General features: G+C 46.8%; 1 protein-coding gene and 1 long non-coding RNA gene across 4 annotated transcripts in view; one reads left to right on the top strand and one right to left on the bottom strand.

Moving 5' to 3' along the window:
* The window catches only part of RIPOR2 (RHO family interacting cell polarization regulator 2), a 60,870-nt gene that overhangs the window by 34,855 nt on the left and 6,040 nt on the right, over window positions 1-19,975 (bottom strand). The window contains exon 1 of one of the 3 annotated variants that reach the window (XM_084507757.1): window positions 12,528-12,782. The exons of the other annotated variants lie outside the window; for them this stretch is intronic. The gene's annotated coding sequence lies outside the window, so the exon portion shown is untranslated. Of the gene's footprint in view, window positions 1-12,527; window positions 12,783-19,975 lie in introns of those variants that run through there. 3 annotated transcript variants of the gene reach the window in all.
* LOC311432910 lies at window positions 17,575-19,291 on the top strand. Its single transcript, XR_014690419.1, has 2 exons — window positions 17,575-17,659; window positions 17,813-19,291. It is a non-coding gene; the product is annotated as an uncharacterized lncRNA (long non-coding RNA).

Here is a 19,975-nt window from a genome sequence, read left to right as displayed (position 1 = left end):
ACTTATTTTGCCGAAGTGCTCAGGAGGCTTTGCAACGCTTTAGTAATGAAGCCTTTCCGCACAGTACCAAAAGGAAGTGTGGATGAAGTGCAATTGAAATGCAAACTGGAGACCTGCCTGGAGCTACTTGTGCTTTGTTTTTGCATAAAATGTTCAGAAGTCAGAGCCCAGATTGGCTTATGCTCTCTCTCTATAAATATATGTTATGTATAATCTTGGCGATTAATGTATGTTGTATTTCTGTACAGAAGAAAGCTGTGATAAAAGGAAGTAACGGAGTCAGAAATGATGAAATCTCACAGTTGGGTTCAATTACTTTTCAGTTCATCAGGTTAGAGGTTGCCTCCACTGTACAAACACAATCTGTTCTCAAGATTTAAACTTACATTGCCGACATCTCAGACATTTCCAGCTGACCTCATGCTGCTGCACTAACCCTTTTTAGCAGCAGCAGCAGCAGCAGCAGCCTTTTAACCCAGATTCGCATGGGCACCGTGTCCGTGGATTATTTACGATACTAACATCTAGCAAATATGCTTTGGATGATGAGTATTTGTCACATTGTTGGAAAACGCTTTGTTGAGGGGGATTTATTTTCCTGCCTGTTAAACCATTCATAGGCCTCTGTGCTAGCAGCAATAGATCAACTAAACAAACCTACCTCTGAATTTAGTACTAGGTCTATTTGCTGATTATATGCATATATGTAGTCACTAGGGTAATTTCAGTAAGGCTCATCACACAAGGACTGACTCAGATCTGCTGCTGAACTGACCAGTGTCCCTACAGATGCACACCCCTAAGGGGATTTGGGGGATGCTCCAACAAAGTGACTATCTCAGTCCATTTTCAGTAGTTATCTGATATAATGCTACCATCTTCTAGATACAACATGCATTTTTCTCTCAATACTAAAGCATACTGTACATTTCAAATGGTATTAAAAGCTTTTGAGATCTGAGACTTCTGCCTCATCAGTGAACCCAACAGGTACACTTACATTTTAAAATCTATGTAGTTGATGAACAACTGATGTTTCATTTCTTAAAAAACACCACTCTGCTTACTAGTGAATATAAACATGCGCTGTGTATAAGCACAATTAGTGTAATTAGTATTGCTCCTGCTAAGTGTGTGGCAGCTGAATGATTAGCCCATCAGCAGTGTCAAGGGATAAGGTGAAATTGTATCAGTATTTTTCACTGCCTGACTCACTGACAGTGTGCAGCAGGGAATGGCAGATAATTGATGATGTCTCTGTCCCCGGGGAAATAAAAGCCCCATCTCTCCTTTCAGTCGGAACAGCTGAGCCTGAGCTAATGAGAGGAGAAGGGACCGTAGAGCCCATCACTTCCACAGGACTGCCCCTTTTAGTCACCCTCTGAATGGACTTGCACCTCCCGTAATGCCAAAATATCTGACAAACAGTGTGAACTTCCAGCTAAGAGAGGTGAAATTCAGTGAGAATTACATTTGCTAAATCTAGACTGACTTTTTTGTGGACCCTTTTTGCTTGACTTTTTCCCCATGACTAACCTAGAGACCACCATACGATGAGGGAAGTTGTTTTTACTTCACATGTGCTAGCAAACATAGCAATAAATACACGAGTGGTGGTGGTGCCCGCAATTGCTCCTGCTCTCTCCTTGTAGCATCTACAGTTACAGCTCTGGGCCTAGGGTTTGCTGTAGGGTGTTAGGAAGCTGCATGAGGGTTCGTTGCACAGAGGCTTTGGGGATGCTTTTGGATTATCTATAATCCTTGATTAAATGGGAATGTGAGAGTGGATTCAATGGGCTGAAGTGATCCTTGATAATCCCTTCGTTCATACTTATCTTTTTTGTGCAGCACACATTTCAAGGCCCACTCTGAATCTAAGAAGATGCAATCCCCATAGTGAGATGTTTTGTCTGCCGTTCCCTGTGCTGATCTGTGCTCTGCACACTGAAAACATTTGGTGATAATTGTTTAGGGTAAGGTAAGGTGAGGGGGTCCACTAAACCTATCTCAGCAGAAGCCAATTGACTCAGTTTTTCACACTAGGAACTCTCTTGTCTGAAAACCTGGCAATGGGGTATGTCTAACAGATGAACTGGAAACTTGTTGAATAATGAAAGGAAAGAATATGTTCACCTCTCCTCTGTGTCAAGGATTATGTTCTGATAGTCAGACTAGCTGGCCAATTTACAAAGGTGAAAACACTTTATTGCAATAAAATCCCATTTAGAAGCAAGCACCTCCAAAAGAATAAATCCAACAAGGGAAGAAACTGATTATACCCTAGAAGTCATGTCCTCTCAGCGAGCCAATTCTTTCTGCTTTGCATGAATAAACCCAACGAGCATAATTCAGTTCTAAACTCAGTCTCAGTGCAATTCTAAGCTCATTCAGCATGCACTCATCTGGTGCCACTTGCATTTGTAGTCTGAAATCTATTCTTTTTTAATATCAATTTTCTAACTTCTTCCTTCGGAGTTAGTTGAATTACCTTGGCAATATGAGGCCAGCATGGCCAGTAGCCCAAACAGCCACCTGGAATTTATGGTTTCCATGCTCCCTAGACTCCTAGGAGGCATAGAGGTATGCATTTTGGATGACAATTTAGAAATTCTTGGGGATGATTTTTTAATATAAAAAGTTGACAGTAATATACGGGTAAGAGCACTCATAAGCATTATAAAAGCTTTCACAAGAAAATTAACTCTCTTGCACGTGTTTCAATATTTTTAGGTTGAAAACTCATGCGTTAGAGCACTGGCTCCTAATTCCTGGTGTATCAGGATCATTTCTGTGGGATGGGATCCCCTGGAAGCATCTGTAGAAGGGTGTCTTCTGTTGATCATTGGGTTACTGCAATTACAACTTTGATGGCAGTTTTTATGCTCCCAGCAACTGGGCTGCTACTTCTTGTGCAGGGTAGCATTTGCCAGAGTTGTGCAGACATCTGAGCTCCATCTGAAGAACTATTCTGGGTTGCCAGAACAAAATCACGTGCATTCATTCCATCAAAGTCCAAAACTATGAGATATTCCTAAATAGCAGCATATGGCTACACTGACAAGCACACTTCCCAAGCCTACATCAGCCGGTGAAAGGCCAGCAGATCTGTGAGCTTCAAACATTAATTATAGCACACAGAAAAAGAGCCACGTGGGCTTATCAGCATGGCTGTGGAGAGCAGTGCTGCATGGAGAAGGAGCTGTAGCCAAGATGGCTCCCTCTCCTTCCAGTCAGAGATCTGGGAGCACCTGGGTCATGCTTGGGTGGGTTCATCAAAGCAGTTGATAGCCTCTTATTCTTGCCCCAGCAGAAGGAGGCAAGTTCGGCCCCACCTCATGCATCAGCAGCTCTTAGTTTAAACCAGCACAGCCCGAGGTGGGTCTCCTGCCCCCTGTGGACATCCAAGCCTCGCCTCTCACACTGCTGACCCACCAGCGGGATCTCCCCAAAGGCGTGTGCTCGCTTCTCGCCGACAGTTTTGTTTGCACTGATATATTCTTTCATTAGATATATTCTTTCATTAGATTTTAATACCTTCAGTTTGGGTGGATTCAGTTTTTATAACACACAAAGAAGTGCTTGTGCATCCTTCCTAGCCCTGCTTAAGTCATAGCTGAGAGATCTGCTTGATCATGCAGAAAATCCTACGAGCAAGCACAAGGCGCCATTACCTATGTCTAATAAACACAAATGTTAGCTTTGGGTACTTTGGGTTTAGTTTTTGTTTCAAATAATATATTTTCCAAAACTTGATACTAATAGCAAGATTTATACTTATTTTTTCATTTCCATAAGAACATTTTTTAATGCTGTATGTAAGGATATTTTCAACTGAAATGCTGCAGTATTTGCTAGCTCATCACTAGACACCCTGAGTAGAAACACAAGTTGTCTACCATCTGGAATAGCTCGTGCTGTTTGTTTTGCTCCTCCCACCCAAACTGGATGAAGTACATAAACCAAAAAGCAATAATAATCATAATAAGAAGAAAGCTAACAATCCAGGTCACCGGCAGAATGGCAAAGGAATCTGTGCTTGTATATACACAGGGAGTTCATACTTGATGTTCTTATTGCAATATAACTCCATAAATCCAATACACATCAGTCTTCTACACCAGTACAGTGCCAAATTCAACATGGGGACTTTTAACTTGCTTTTTTATTATTACAGAAAAACCTGCCTTTGGCTCTAACTCTCATGGCCTCGCTAGCACACAAATAATGACTGATGGCGGATGAGGCAAAAGCAGCGTGCCGTCTTGCTCCATTAGGAGCCTGCTTGTAGCTGCTCCCCCTCCAGAGCTCCTGGCACGTGGAGTCACAAGCTGCCCTTTCCTCTGCTTAACCCCCCCCTCCCAGAAACACCTACAGCCCTGTTCCTTAACCTTGGCTTAGCACACACTGAAAACATAAGGAGAGGGAAATGCAAACGAGCTATTTCACTGTAATAAACCCAAGGAAAATAAGTTTGAGACTAAATGGCTCCCACACATGACAGATGGGTTCACAGTGTCTGACCTCATTTTTTCAGTTCCAACATTTGTTTTGCACAGGCAGCTGGAGCAACTGCGAGCACGAAATACACCCAGGGCCGCCCTTAATGCCATTCTCTTACGGCAGTCTGAGTACAGAGCAATCATATTCAATTGGTATTAGTGTAGATCAGCAAAACTCGCCTTGTAATAGCATATAAGAGTGTAACTGAGAGATCAGTCTGGCTGTCTAATTAGATTTCATGTTCATTCATTTTAAGCTAACCCTGGTGTGCACAATGATCTTTGATTAGGAGTCAACTCTGATTCTACTCATCATTGATTATTGTTTTTGTCAATTAAAGAATTAATTAAAATCAAAGCCCCCTACCATTCAACTGCCAGAAAATAACATAAATAAAAGCACTTGTGAAAACCAGCTGAGAATGAGCATCTTGTGTTTGAAATCCACCTTTCACTGCATTTGTAACAGTGGTTTGGTGCGAGTGACCCATGCCTGTATCATACCAGCTGTCATTTCAGCAATGCAGTGTGGGGGTAAATCTGCAAGGCTTTGGGTTACAATGCTATCTATCCCTGTATCAGGAGATAAACTAAAAGGGGTGATCTTGTGAGAAGTTGTAAAACCAGGAGGATGCAAAATGGGCTGCAGGGGTTACTTTGTCTAGCAAAAACCTGGCTGCTTCACCACCTCTTCCACCCTAAGCAGAGAGCCACTGCACAGTTGACCATAAGTATCAGGTGGAATTGCAGTTTCTCAGCAGAGATCACAAAAAGTCATAAATCTGCCCTGCATTTTTGTCATCATTAACAGTAGGAGTTAGCAGCCCTAGGTGACCATGAGTGGTGTTGCCCTTTACAGGTCTAACATTTGGGTGAGAACCACGAGTAAGGTCTGAAAGCAACTGGGCAAAGTCTGCCCTGATGTAACTACGTGCAACTCCAGTGGGAGTCTTTGGCCAAAATACATGATGACACCAAGCAGCATCCCAAAGTTGTATGTCAAGTGTAAGCAGTGGAGTGGACTGACTTTCTCAAACCCTGTAAGCAGTGAACATAAAAACCTTCCCACTGTCAGGAGACAAAAGCAATGACCCAGGTGTGTTTAGTATGGTCCTTAAGACTGCGGCTTTCTTTTATTTGCACCAGTAATTCTGTTTACACCCCTCATTTTGTGCAGACAGCAGCAGCACAGACAAGGACAGCAAGCTGAGGCCACCTCTTTGCATGTGCAAGAAAGTAAATGCACTGTGTGGGACAGTCTAGGTCACCAGTGGGCTACTCTAGACATTATTCATTTTGCTCCAGCCAGGGTAGGCAAACCATTGCCATGCTCAGTATCCACTCCAGGTATGCTCTAATATAAGCACAAGTGAGATAAATTAAACAAGAGAGACAGGATTTTCGCCCCTGAAAGTAAAACATCACTGTTGTCAAATCCTTTCAGGTGCTAATGAGATACAAACACTTTGCTGCTCCTCTTTAAATACACAGGATTAGGAAGACTTAAAATGCCTTGGAAGTTTACATGCTAGTTCTGATTCAAGGAGTGTTTTAATGGCACACTGCCCATTAATATGTTGTTGAAGATGCATCCCTCCATGTTTTAGGGCAGAACATCGTCCTTAAAGCTGGACATTCTTGTCCCAGGTATGAGTACTGCAGCAATATATTTTTTTGAACACTCCACAAGTGTGTCATTTCAAAGGCATTGCCATAAAAGTCCCGTGCTACTTCATTTATACTTGGCTGAAGCTCTCTTTTAGTGCACCCCGCAGTTGAACACTGTCCATGCACAATCAAGAGAAGCTGTGTGCTCTGATGTAACTCTCATTTCTTGGCTTCAGCTCATCTACATTTACAACCTGAACCTTATATTAGACAAGAGATGACATATATGACTTGGATTTATTTAATTATTTATTTTATTTATTTTATTGTTCTTCTGACTGCAATCTTTCTTTCAAACTTTAAAAGCTCTCAAAGTTATAGGAGACAACAGCACTTATCTAATAGCACCCAATAGACTCAAATTCCCCCAAACCACCACCATATTCTTGAGCTGCAAACATCAAAGGAGCTGTGAAAAGTTGGTGAAAAAGATCTGATGTAGGAAAAAGTGCTAAGGGGAGCTTGTGCAGGGTAAAGGTTGATGGGAAAGCTCATGTTAAAGACGCTGGTACTGGAGAAGGGATCTGCCAACCAACTGGACAACCAATGGGTCTGTTCAGCAGAAATGGAAATGGACTGCGAGAAGGCAGAGGAAGCCCAGCTCCCTGTCACCATGTGGCTGTGGCACATTTAGCAGTCACAGCCCACCACAGCAAGAAGAAGGACAGTTTTATAGACATGCATGACTTTACAGAAACTATTTGAAGAAGATATTGAGAATTTAAGGGAGAAGTTATCTCCTTGCTGCCAGGGTCCTGAAAGCGTGTTTAATTTCTGTTTTGGAGGACAGGGCAGCGCAATGCCGTGGGTACAGGCTGGTCTGTGCCTGTTGCCCTTAGTGCTGGAGAACAATCCTGAACAGATGTAGTTTACTGCTACTGATGTAGCCAATATAAACCCGATGAGACTCTTAAGTGTACTCCAAATAGAGCTAGTCATGTTAAATTGGTAAATTTAATCTGTAGTGAACATTAAAAAAGAGAAATCGTGAGTTTCAAATGCCACACACTCCAGCCATGCTATGAGATTAGTTACCGTTTAAGTCTTTTTAGATACAGAGACATTAAAGATAAACCAAGGCTAGATGAAACAGATCTGACAGGATTTATTATTGCTGAACTACAAGGTAATTACCTCATGTAACTTTTCATTACATAAATTAAGGGTGCACGGATCTCAGGACAGGCCTGTTTTCCCCTATTTTGCCATTTAAAGAAGAAACCCACTGGAGCCATTGTGAGCTAACGAAAATGTTATAGGAAAAGCACTGCACTTTGTCCTCCTCTGTCCTCCTACTCTTTCCTCATTTCATCCCCTGTTGGCATTTCTGCATTTTCCAACTCACATAACAGTAATAATGGGCTGTCATTCCAGGCACAGGAAAATGAGGATACAACGATTTTTCTCCCATACCTTGTTTACTCTGAGGGAAAACTCCATTGTCCTTTTTCCAATGGAAGCAATCGTCTTTCCTACCTGGTGGCAGGATGCTGGTCATGCCAGAGGGAAGCCTGTGTTTCCATCATGAAATACACACTTGTGAGGTGCTCTGCAGAGATGGCAGCCTTTGCCTTCACTTCACCTTCCTCATTCATGAGGTGGATGCTGCAGCATGGGCAGGAGCAGTGCACTCTTATTATCTAACAAGGGTCTGCTTTTTCCCCATGCTTCCCTGGCTCTACCCTTAAAAAGATGCCAGAGAGCTTCTGCTTGAAGCACAGGGCTTGGAAATGAAATATATGGCATGCACTACAAGTCCTTCTCCTGCCTGCATGGAAACCAGGCTGCATTTGAAACAAGGCTTTGTGGCCCACTGCCATCTGGGGAGAGGAAGGCAGCATCACCCCCAGATTGCACAGACAGCGAAGCTCTGGTATATGCAGGCAAAATTTTAAGCTGCTTATCCTGCAGCCTCGGCAACAGCTGAAGCCTTACCATTTTTAATACGGGCTTGGTTTGGTTTTGTGTAGAACAGATGACTTAGTGAGCATTCCCAGCTCTTGGTTTTATTAATCTAAACATCTAATAAGCCAAGCAGTCACCTCTGTTTACTTTGGCAGATGGCTATTCTTATTAAAAAGACGGGGTGTATATCTAAATAGACATGGTCTGCAAGTGTTATGCAGAATTCAGGAACACGTCTCATGCATCAAAGAGCACCTCACAGCCAACTGCTTCCTAGCCCACGATCAGCTCTGTGCAGAAACCCAAGCCCTTCTTTGAGCTAACAAATGGTACTTTGCAGACGTACTGAACGAGACGAGGAAAGGGCACTCATTCATGCAGGACTTGACACGTTATGCACTTGACTGAGCAGCAGCAGTGTTTTCAACAGCACCATTGCCCACAAACATGCCTGTACATTTGAGGAAGTGCATAGGATGGCTGTTTGTGCCATAATCCAATGATGCTCAAAGTGATGGGCAGAGAAGATGTCCCCACACCCAGGAAGACTCCCTGGCCAAAGGCTGCTTGCTGGGATGCTATTGCACAAAGGTGTAACACATGCCCTCCTTCTTGTTTTAAAACCAAATGTTCTTAACTTAAATACTTAAATGGAGGATGTCAGGTTACTTAATTACAGAAAAGGTATTTTCCCACTTGCATAAAGTTAGAAAATGCCCACCAGACTACCACATTTCTCCCTGTTTTGCTTCAGTCTTCTAGCAGGTGTGCGATAAATTTGACAAAGGGGAGAGATGCCTCATGGAGGGACAAACCAAGTGGTTTTGGCTGCTCACCTGTTGAGGTATAAACCTCCCATGAGCATTTGCAGGTGCTTATTTGCCTGTCTGTCTCCAACAGATTTCACTGAAAATGGGTTCCTTCCTTGGGTCAGCTTGAGCAGAAAGGTTTAAGAATACGTAGGGTTGGTCTACCCTGAGTTTTTGTGGACATGAATGCTCATAGACATGAAAACACATAGAAAAGCTAAAACCAGAACCTCAGCGATGACTGGATTGATCTTCTCTGCTGCAGCTCCTCAAGCTTTTTTTGGAGTTGATGGATGGCTTGAGGTTTTCCCATCAGTGATATTTTTAGGACAAGATCAAGTCTGACAGATCTCTGGGTGCTGCAGCTAAGTATACATGCATATTTTTTTTTGAATTACAAAACTGGAGTGCCTTGGAGAAGTGATTATTTGATTATTTGAAATCAATCTGGTGCGGCTGAAAGTCTACCATCAGGCTGCCTGGCCTGGGGAGCTCCAGCAGCAGTGGTTAACGGGGCTGCTTGAGGGCTGGCGAAGCAGTAAGGAGGTGTCTGGCTCTGCCAGGCAAGGTCAGTTCACGGGAGGCATCGGGGACCGTAGTGCTCTCAATACTTTAAAAGGGCTGGCAGATTAAATGTACTATTGTGGCTACTTCATGGGCTGCACTGGTTCCAGGGAACTGTCAACTTCGATATGTGGCTCCCATTGAAGAGAGGAAAGATGCTAAGATACTTCTGCGCTAATCCATCATTCCTTTTGTGCTGGTTGGGGGGTAAAAATTAGAGGGTACCCTTGTAACATAAAAATACAGCAGAAAAAGGCAACTTTAAAGAGAAACAAACAAATAAACAAACAAAACAAACAAAAAAAATAGTTCATGTGTCATGCTTAGAGGACTCACTTCTTACAAAGGCCACCAGGTGCAGAGCTTGCATACAAAGCCCAAGGCAAGGTCTGTGCTTGTGGCTGCCAAAAAGCAATTTCAGAGTGCCAGGGGACCTGCTCTTTTCTGTACCTTGGGGTGAGTGGGGCAGCACATCCTGGGATCTGCTTTTTGATCGTGGCTGGGCTACAGCCTGGTCCTGGGCACCTGGGCTATGTTGGGAAGTGGGGGCGTTGTTCTGCCCAGCAGCACCAGCCCCAGAGCAAAGACACTTAAAAGCAACAGCTGGAGAGCCCAAACTCAGGGAACTGAATGCAACCCCCTGGACACAGCTCTGGGCTGTGATAAAAGCATGGCAGTGAGATGGGAGCAGCACCAGGCACTGCAGGGAGCAAACACACAGAGCCCCTGCTTGGACTCCACTGCTCCCCTGGGTGCAGTCAGCCTTCCCTCAGAGACCTGTGCAGAAAGGAGCTGGTAAGTCCTCTTGCTCATCATCATTTCCAAAATCTCTTACCAAGAAAACACTTTAACAAGCCAACACCCCCCCACTTGGAAAAGCAGCAAGCACTGTAAGTTGAAAGGGCAAAACCAGTGACCTCTGAGCTCCTGGGAGGTGGGAAGACAGATTTCATAGCATTGTGTTAATGGAGCCATCCAGGAACCACACAGCCTGAAAGTGACATGACAGGCCCCCATCTGAGGGGACTAATTCAGGTCCTGGTCCTCTCTGACAACCTCTGTGTGTGTGCAGGAACCACTCTCCTCCCCACCTTCCTCGTCTCCCCGCAGCAGAAGCTCAGTGCTGCAGGCACAAGCCGCCCACCTCCCCTTAGCTCGGCTGCGGGAAAGCACCCCAGCGAGTGGGTTGTCCATGAGCTGCTTGTCCCTGCCACACATACAGCAAGGGGGAAAAAAATAGAAAAGCCAGAGCAGCCATCCCTTTTTTGGCAAAAGGGACCGCTGCCTTCCGCCTTGCTCCCACTCCTTCCCAGTGGGGAAGCAGGGCAGCCTCCCCCTGGCACCTCTCCCCGCGGTGGGTGCTGTCGGGGGGTTACCTTCCTCCTCGCTGGGGTTTAAAGGCATCAAGGAGCAGAAGGCAGCCCCGTGTGGCTCTGGGGCCGTGCTTTGTACAGCTGGTACCCCCAGCGTTTGCTCTGTGATATAATAAAATAGGGTTGAATGAAGTGGTCACGGGCCTTGAGACCGCAAGGAGGTAGAGCAGCCTGGTCACTGAGTGATGCTGGGGATGTCCCCTGCACAGATCAGATTTCTCCCGTTATGAATTCCCAGACATTTGAGAAATATTAATTCTCTTACAGAAAACCCCAAAATATAACCGTGCTGTTATTTTAGAGAGGAGCACAGAAACACAGAAAAGCTAATTGCTCCATTCCTTGAGCAGGAACCTGGAAATAAACACAACCTGTTGCTCCTTAGGAAGAAAACCAAAGCATACAAGCAAACAAAACACCTGCACCCTACCGAGGGAACACAGCTGGATGTCAACATTTAAACCAGCATCGGGTTATGGATGTGGGGTTTTTAAAGTCCTCAACACTGTGCTTGCCTGCACCAAGAGGCAGCACAGACACCATCTTAAAAGACTGTCCTAGGATTTAGTTACCGGCCGAGAAAATGCTGAATTTATAGAAGAAAAATGCACTTGGTGCCTTCAGATGGCTCCTGCTGTCCGATACCTGCCCTCCCATACTTACTGAAGCCTTGGGGCTGGCGTGGAGCAATTTGCCCTGCATGCCCGCTAGGGTCACAAAGCCGGGCTGCTCGCTCGTCCCAGTGGACGCCGTTCTCCAAAAACCCAGCTCACGTTGCGGGGACCAGCGCAGGGAATATCCCACAGGAGGCTGGGCAGCGAGCACGGAAACCTCTCCAGGAAAGACACCTTCCTCTTGCCCCTTCTTCCTTGAGCCCCCCGTTTGGGTCTGCTCCCACTTATTTTGTTTATTCGGAAAGGAGAGCGACGCTTGCGAAACCTAATTAGCCACAGGGGGATATGAAGATAATGTTCCTGCTCGGGAGCCTTCCCTGCCCGGGGCTCCAGCTGCGTGACAGCAGCTGAAACACGGTAATTAGGAGGAGCGGGGCAGAGCGCGGCCGGATTAATTAATGAACGCAGAAATCAGGCTGGAAACACACTGAGCTGGTAACAGAGGGGTGTGCGAAAGGGCGCAGAGGCAGCGTGGCCACACGCACAGCTTCCAGAAGGGTTTTTTTTGAAACTTTGAATGAGGGACAGCAAACCAGCGATAGGAAGACCTGGCGTGGGATTTGGATGACCTTTGGCAGCCAGGGCACTCAGAGGTAAACCGAAGAGCAATGCCAGCGTGCAAAACGTTTGCATCAGTCCTTGGGAACGAGCCAGGGACCGAACGGAGAACTTAGGAGGGTCTGAGCTTGCCTCAAACCAGCAATACCATAAAAGCTCACTGGAAACAGAAAGACGGGACCGAGGAAACGCTGAGCCTCGGGGAGACAGGGGTGGGAAGACGGCTGAGCACTTCCACGAAAACATTAAACCAGCTCCCCCAGGCACCTTTTCACCAACCCCTTCACCGACACCCCCCAGCCGAGATTTTCCCATCCCCAGCCCCAAAGCGCACACGACGGAGCCAGCAGAAGCCCGACCTCCTTCCCCCAAATCCCGACGCCTCTCTCCCGGCGACAGGGCTCAGCTGAAGCACCTTGGGGTCGGCAGCTCCGCACCCCTCCCTCCCTCCCCGGTGCCCCCCGGTGCCCCCGGTACCTGCTGCTGTCGGCGGGGCTGCCGCGGCTCACAGCCCGCCCCGGGACATCGCTCGCCCACCGCCGCAGCCCCGGGCTCCGCGGCCACAGCGCCGCCCCATCCCCGGCGATAATACAATAAAATTCAGTATTTTTAATTATTATTATTATTATATATATATATATATATATATTTTTTTTTTTTTTAAGAGGATGGGGAGCAGCCTCTCCCCGCTCGCACTGCCCCGCCGCTCTGGCAAGCCAGCGCAGCCGCTGCCGGCTTTTCCTTGCGGAGCTGCAGGAGGAGGAGGAGGAGGAGGAGGAGGAGGAGGAGGAGGAGGAGGAGGAGGAAGAAGGGGAGGCGGAGGCGCTGCGCGGCCCTGGCCCGCCCCCGCGGGCGGTGCGGGGTCCCACGGGCGCCCCCCGGCTCGTCCCGGTGCCGCTGCCCTTGGCTTTGCAGTTTTTTGGGGGGAACAATCAGCTCCCTGTGGCCCCGGGCCAAGTGTGTTTGATTTTTCCTGGCTTTATTATTGTTATCATTAATTCATTATTATTCATGTATTATGATTATTAATTTACTATTATCAATTTATTATTTTTCTACTATCGATTTATTATTATTATTCTCATTACTATTATTATTCTCATTACTACTATTATTATTATTACTATTACTATTATTATTTTCAGTCGGTTTGAGCAAAAGGAGAGGGACAGGGAGTAGCTGCTCCAGGTCTCTGCTCCCTATCCATAGGATGCTCACCGGCCCCTCCGCTGCCTTCAGTAACCTGTACGCAAACAGATCCTATACTAGGGTACATTGAGGGCTGCAAACAGCAGTTAAAGGTGAATATAGATAATCACAGAATCACTAAGGTTGGAAACGACCTCCAAGATCATCCGGTCCAACCTTCACCCTACTACCAATGTCACCCACTAAACTATGTCCCTAAGCGCCAGGTCCAAGAGGAAGGAGCACGCCAGCAGATGGGACTAACATTTCTTCCTTTGAGCCTCCTGCATCACGCTGAGAAAAAAAAAAAAAAAAAAAAAAAAAAGGCAGAAATGCTGCATTTTCCCAGAGATTGTAGGGAAAAGGAAATTTTCTTCAGTTTCAGTCTTCCATCCAAAATACACAGTCCTAGTTACTATAAATGCATCTCAGTATAGGTGAGGATCCTGAGTGTATTTATTGCTGGCCTTAGGACTTTGCCCTTTCTCTTCCATAGCCTTTTTTTTTTTTTTTTTTTTTTGTATCTTTACTCCAGACATCACCCAACAGAAGTACCAAACACCCATGGCTTATTCTTTTACTATTTTTATATATGTTTATATGGGGTTTTATATATGTTTATATATATATATATTTATATGCAATCTGCTGTCCCTCTTCCAACACTTCAAGCTGCTGCAGATTCCTTTAACAAGCTCTCCCTTGTGTCTCTGAAACAACTAGAAGTGCTTCTTTTGGGAACTCCTGGCAAGGCTGTGGGATTGGTAAATCGACACAGTTTGGGAGGTGGCAGTACTGGTACTCTCCCTGTACGCCCCTGTCTTTCCCCATTTGGGTCAGATTCGCCCTTTCAAATGCAAATATTGTCGATGGAGCACAGAGACCTGCCACACACAGGATGATACTGTACAGAGGAGTTTGTGAAATGACAACAAAGAGTTTGGGTTTCACAAAGCATTGTTCTTGGAGGGAAAAAAAAAAAAAAAAAAAAGAAAAAAAAAAAGGCAGCTCGCTGAATAAAAATCTGAGCTGCCAGTTCCAGCTGACCTATAATCTTAAGTAATTTTCAGCAATAATAATGAACATGTGGTATTTATATTGTATGCCGAATATACACAGCACCCTGTTGCCCTCAGAAGCAGAAATGAGAGAAAACCACTCCAGATTCAGCAAAAGCATAAAAATCATAAATGGGTCATCTTCGCAGGAGTGTGCAGACCTCTGGGACCTGAAGGTTCCCAAAGCTTCTGAGCTTGGCAGTGGTCCTGGGGGTGACACTTCCAGAGACACAGAGGTGCTGTTGTAGGTCCCAGGGTACATTTTTAGGGTCATCTGTGATGTTCCTCTGCCTGAACCAGCTCTGCCCCTGCTTCATGTGTTTCTCATGGGACATGAGCTGGGGGGGGCAAGGCGGAGAAGTTGCTTTCTGGAAAAAGGCAGCTGCACACTTCGGGCTGTGGAATGTCAGGGGAAGAGAAGAGGGAATATTTGTGGCAATGCTGAAAGCTATAAATGTCTCATCATGCATACTTAATATGCTTTTGAGTCCATTTCAGCCTTTTAGGGGGTGGCAGCTCTCACTGTGGAAGTCTGGTTAATTTGTTAAAGGTTTCCAGTGTCGTCTGCTAATTGCAGCATCTTACTGCAACCTTGAGCCTCCTACAGTGGTTCCTGGCAATTACCCTGTGTGCCCCATGTTGCAAATTCCCCCTGGCCCTGTCAGTTGTATCGGAAGATAAGAAGATTTTTGGAACCTAAGGTTGCAGACGCGAACGCCTCCTTCATTTGCAGCCTCCTCTTTCAAGGAAATGTTCTCAATCCTATGCAAATACATGTGCTGGGGATGTATGAGCTGTTTCTCTTGGTTTCTCAATAGAGTTTTGCATAGCAAACACGGAAATCTTATTCACTCCTCTCTTCACCCTCACCCCTACGTATGCATTCCCACTTCCCTGCTCCCCAGGGCTGTTGCTTGTCAAAGCTGCTAGGAGGCTGAGGAGGTTTAAGGATGCTCTAGATAAAATCTTTGCCCCACATAGCCCTTCTGAACACTCATTCAGCCTGACACACAGGCTTTTGAAAGGATCGGGTCAGTCATCCCATGTGTGTCTTGTTTTGCTAATTCAGTGGAAAATGCCAGAGAGCTCTGCCTCCCTCCATCACTAGGCAGGAATCGAAGCTGCCATTGTGTCGTGGCTCTGATCATGCTACTGCTCCTATAAATTATTCACTGTATTGCAGCTTAATCTGCTGTTGTGTTAAAAACAGGTCAGCATGAATGTCCCCAGCGCAATTTCTAAGTGACAACAGCAAAGCTGATTCTGACTTTGTCTCCTGAAAACACGGTGACCTCTCCAAAACAGCAACTGTCAGTTGTCATGCACTTTATCCTCTGCCAGCTCCTGTGCACCTTTACAAGCACCAGTTCCCAGCAATGTCAGCCCACGTTATACTTGAGAGATCTAAGCCTGAGTTCTTAAATTACCTGCTGGGCTTTACAGGAGCACTTTGCTTTCTATTAGCCTTTGCTCCCAGGCCAAAGAGCAAATCAGGATTTCCAAGGAAGAGATTAGGGCATACCTAAATGCTGTGCTCCTCCCAGACACCTGGAAGGCTTCTTGCAAGATCTGAGCAGGATTTTCTGGCTGATACACATCACTGAATCACAGAATGGTTTTGGTTAGCAGGAACCTTAAAGCCCACCCAGTTCCAACCCTCTGCCATGGGCAGGGACACCTTCCACCAGACCAGGCTGCCCAAAGCCCCATCCAGGCTGGCCGTGAGCACCTCCAGGGATGGGGCATCCACTGCTCCTCTGGACAGCCTGTGCCAGTGCCTAACCACCCTCTGAGTGAAGAATTTCTTCCCTATAGCAAACCTAAACCTACCCTCTTTCAGTTTAAAGCCCTTACCCCTTGTCCTATCCCTACACCCCCTGACACAAAGTCCCTCCCCAGCTGTCCTGTAGGCTCCTTTAGGTACTGTCCCCATTATGTTACACATCTCTCTGGGTGGGGAATGTAATGACAAATACTTCAGTTTTGCCATCATCCCAATTCAACAGAACAGGAAGACCAAAGCAATGGCCTTCAGGACTAATGCAGCTGCCCTCTAGAGAAACCTGGAAAGAAGGAGGTCTGGGGGGTACAGACCTCCTACAGACCCTTACCCCCCTAAAACACTCAGAGAGAAGACCTTTCGAGGACTTTGGCAAGTGTGGGGGCTTCTCATTCCCTGGAGTGCCACAGGGACATATGCCTGTTGTGCAGATACAAAGGCTCAGCCCAGTCCTGTCTGATTTCAGACACCTGAAAGCGGGGGCTGGTGGCAGCAGACCATGCAGGGGCAATTTGCATGGGCGCCTCTCATAAGTGTCTTCGGATCAGCCAATGTGTTGGAGGAAGCAGCCACCAGACAGTGGCTTGGAGCTTTGGTTTTCTGAGGCAGATTAGGCCCCCCTAGCCCTTAAGGCAGATTATTTGTGTACATTTTTTTTCACGAGCAAAAAACTGGGCAATCTGTCATAAGCAACCTAGGCAAGGCTGACCCCACACCAACCCACAATCACTTAACCCAGCTCAATATCCTGTGTTGCCTCAGCTCTCCTGCTCTCTGCACCTCACCCTGCCCGTCCTGCTCCTTGGGTTGGCTCCGTGCCTGTATTTCTACCTTCTCTGCCAGATGAGCCTGCTCAGTGCATCTGACTTGAGCTCACCATCAGTCACCCTGTAGCTAACTCTCCTTGCTCTCCTTCTAGAAGCTTTTGATACCCACTTGTTTTTCACCACTTGCACCCTGTAACCACTGTGCAACCATTTCCCCCCTTCTACTTCCCATCACTGTGTTGCTGCTCCACCCTCAAGTTCCTCATTTTGCTTTCTTCTTTGTGTCGCTTTTGCAAAACTTTCCACCTGCAGGTCTCAGGGCGATTTATGGGAAAGTCAGGTCACTCGAGCTGATGTTCTGGGGTGGCTCTGGGACAGATTCAACCTCCGGGGGCCTCTGGCCAGGTAGTTGGCACTGCTGGGTCTTTGGGAATGACTGCAGCATGTGTAACGCAGTGGGGATATTACACAGGGTGTATTACCACAGGGTGGTCAGGGCACATGTGGCATACCAAGGAAAAGCAAGATATGGGAGCAGAGGGAGAGGGTTAGGGACAGAAAGGGGAGCCTTCATCACACCCTGCTGCATCTGTGGTGGTCTGAGGTCCCTGCACCTGAAGACAGCAAGTTCCCTTCAGGAGGCACCTTCACAAGCACACAGCCTACCTGCCCTCACATACGTAACTTAGGGGACCAGGTGCCACCAATCACACCATTTTTCCCCCAGAACTCTCCCCCTTCAAAACCAACCCCGGTGGGCTCCAGCCCCTCTTCAGGGCAAGTTTTGGTGGTGAGGATCTCGTGGACAAGCTGGAGGTATCAGCACATTCCTGCTTCTCAGCCTGCTCGGTGACCAGGCCTGGTGGAGCCGCTCTCCCTGTGTGCACGTGGCACCTCTGTTACTGCAGCCCTACCCTCCTGTCTGTCCCCTCCTTGGGTTCGAAACACGTCCCTTGTTTCCTAACTAAGGTGTGAGAGGAACTGTCGGGACATTGTTTGGCTTTCCTGGACAGCTGGAAGTCAGCAACACGATGCCATGATCAAAGCTGTGGTGGTGATCAGAGACCTAAAGTGGCAGGTATGGTACTACGTGGGGCTTTTGGGGAGTGTAGCTGCCAGCTGTGCTTCTGGCATTGAGCTGGTTTGAAGTCATGTGCAGGGACACCTCCCACCACACCAAGTTGCCCAAGGCCCCATTCAGCCTGGCCTTGAACACCTCCAGGGATGGGGCAGCCACCCTGGATGGTCAGGTAGGAGAAAGATGCAAAGGCTGGGGTGGAGGAGAAGGAGCCAGACAATTACAGAATCAAGCGCCCTGTGGGAAGGCTGCATTGGTGGCCATCTGGATTCCTGCCAGCTCCTCACATGACAGTTTTTGTAGCAGAAACCCAAGAAGAGTCCTCTGGGATAAGGCTCCGAGCAATTTCTATCCTCTGTAAAACCACGGCTGCCCTGAAATCTCTTCCAGACCGACGGCAGTATGGTGACTGCAGCGCAAATCTCCATAACATGACTGCCTCCGAGACACCCCCATGGCCCCCTTTTCCTCATCAGCACATATTTCTGCGGCATAAATATAGCAGATACAAAACAAGTGCAGAGCATGTGAAATGCCATTCGGGGGAGCGCGCTGAACACGCTGCCTGTGTCATGCAAGGAGCCCGAAGAGCATCTGCCAAATATTTGGGCTGGGATTCCAGAGCAGAGGGGGGTCCTCAGTGCTGACTGAGCCCTTGGGACAGCACGGTGTGAGTCTTTTTTTGGGGGATGCAGGTTGCCTGCTGGTCCAGCCTGCCCTTTACATGAGAGTGTTTAACCACGTGCAAGACATGTTTCCTCCAGGGAAGGTGAAGGGCAGCTTCTCGTGCCACTGGGGCTGCGAGGGGAAATGAATTTAAAAAAACAATCACAAATGAAATGAGCTGTAAAGCAGAGAAATAGTGCTGCCTTGGGGGCATGGCCTGGTGCTGCAGCAGAGGTTACGTGATACCAGCGAAACGAGGCCAGTTTTTGAGCATCTGACCCTGGTACTATTTTCAGCGCAGTGATTTTTGGAAGCGATTAACGACAGCAGCTTGGCACTAATCAACGGCTGGTGTTGCTGATTAAGCTAACTCTTCCTTGGCTCGTGGCCGGCATCAGGAATAGAAAGGGCAGGAAACTCCCCAGAGTGGCGGGAGAGGCAGAGCAGCTCAGGACCTTCTATACTGCCTTGCCTGTTTTTTTGTTTTGTTTTGTTTTGTCCCTCCCCCCTCCCCCCCCGCCGTGGGAAAATAAATAATAATAATTAAAAAAAACACTATAGCCATCCAGCTCCAGAGCTGTGTTCAACAGTGCTGAAGGGCTCTGCTTCTCCTGTGGCTTCATTTCTCTTTGGCAATATTTTTATATGGATTCTTTTCAATGTTTCCACCCCTCTGTTAATAAAAAAGAGCCTCACTCATTAAATGTGTGATCGCATTGCCAGTGTGGCACTCCTCACATATGTTTGCTGTGGGATCTCAGAGATGCTATCTAGCTTCAAATCTATCTACATCTCTAAAATCTTCCTGCGAGATGCTGATGGGAAGGAAATGTGCCAGCTCAGTGTGAGCAGTGTGTGTTATGGCCCGATCCACCAGTCCTGACGTAACCAAAACTCCCCAAACCATCCAATTTGTAAACAAGGCAGCTTCTCCAGATGCCACCACAGAAGTCAATGATTCCCTAGAGGAGGCGGGCTGCGCTCTCTCTACTCTGTACATCGTCACCGCTAAGAAGCTGTGATGTTTGAGGCAGAAAAACAATCTCATTTGCTCTGTGCTACCTCTGTTAGCTCCGTAACATTAGCTGCATCCTCTCACGTTTTTTTATTTTTTCTCAAGTGAGGAAATCTAGTAAGTGGGGATATGAAACTCACAGGGAGCTCTCAATCTCATTCTACAAAGTCACAGCAAGCATGCTAAAATAACCGCAGTGCCTTGTTGGTCAAATTCGCACTCCCAGTGGAGCTATTCCACCACCCCGAGCTAGCACGGGTTGAGAAGGATACGAATAAAACTCCTTTTGCTCCATGGAGTTTGTGTGCCAAGCGATGCTGACATGATGAAATGGGAGGTGTTGCAAGAGCTCGTGTGCAACACTGTACACACC

Source organism: Aythya ferina (assembly GCF_964211825.1).
Source record: "Aythya ferina genome assembly, chromosome: 2".
In the NCBI taxonomy this organism is placed as follows: Eukaryota; Metazoa; Chordata; class Aves; order Anseriformes; family Anatidae; genus Aythya; species Aythya ferina.
The sequence above is the reverse complement of the archived record's forward strand: the minus strand, read 5'-3'. Positions and strand labels throughout refer to the sequence as shown.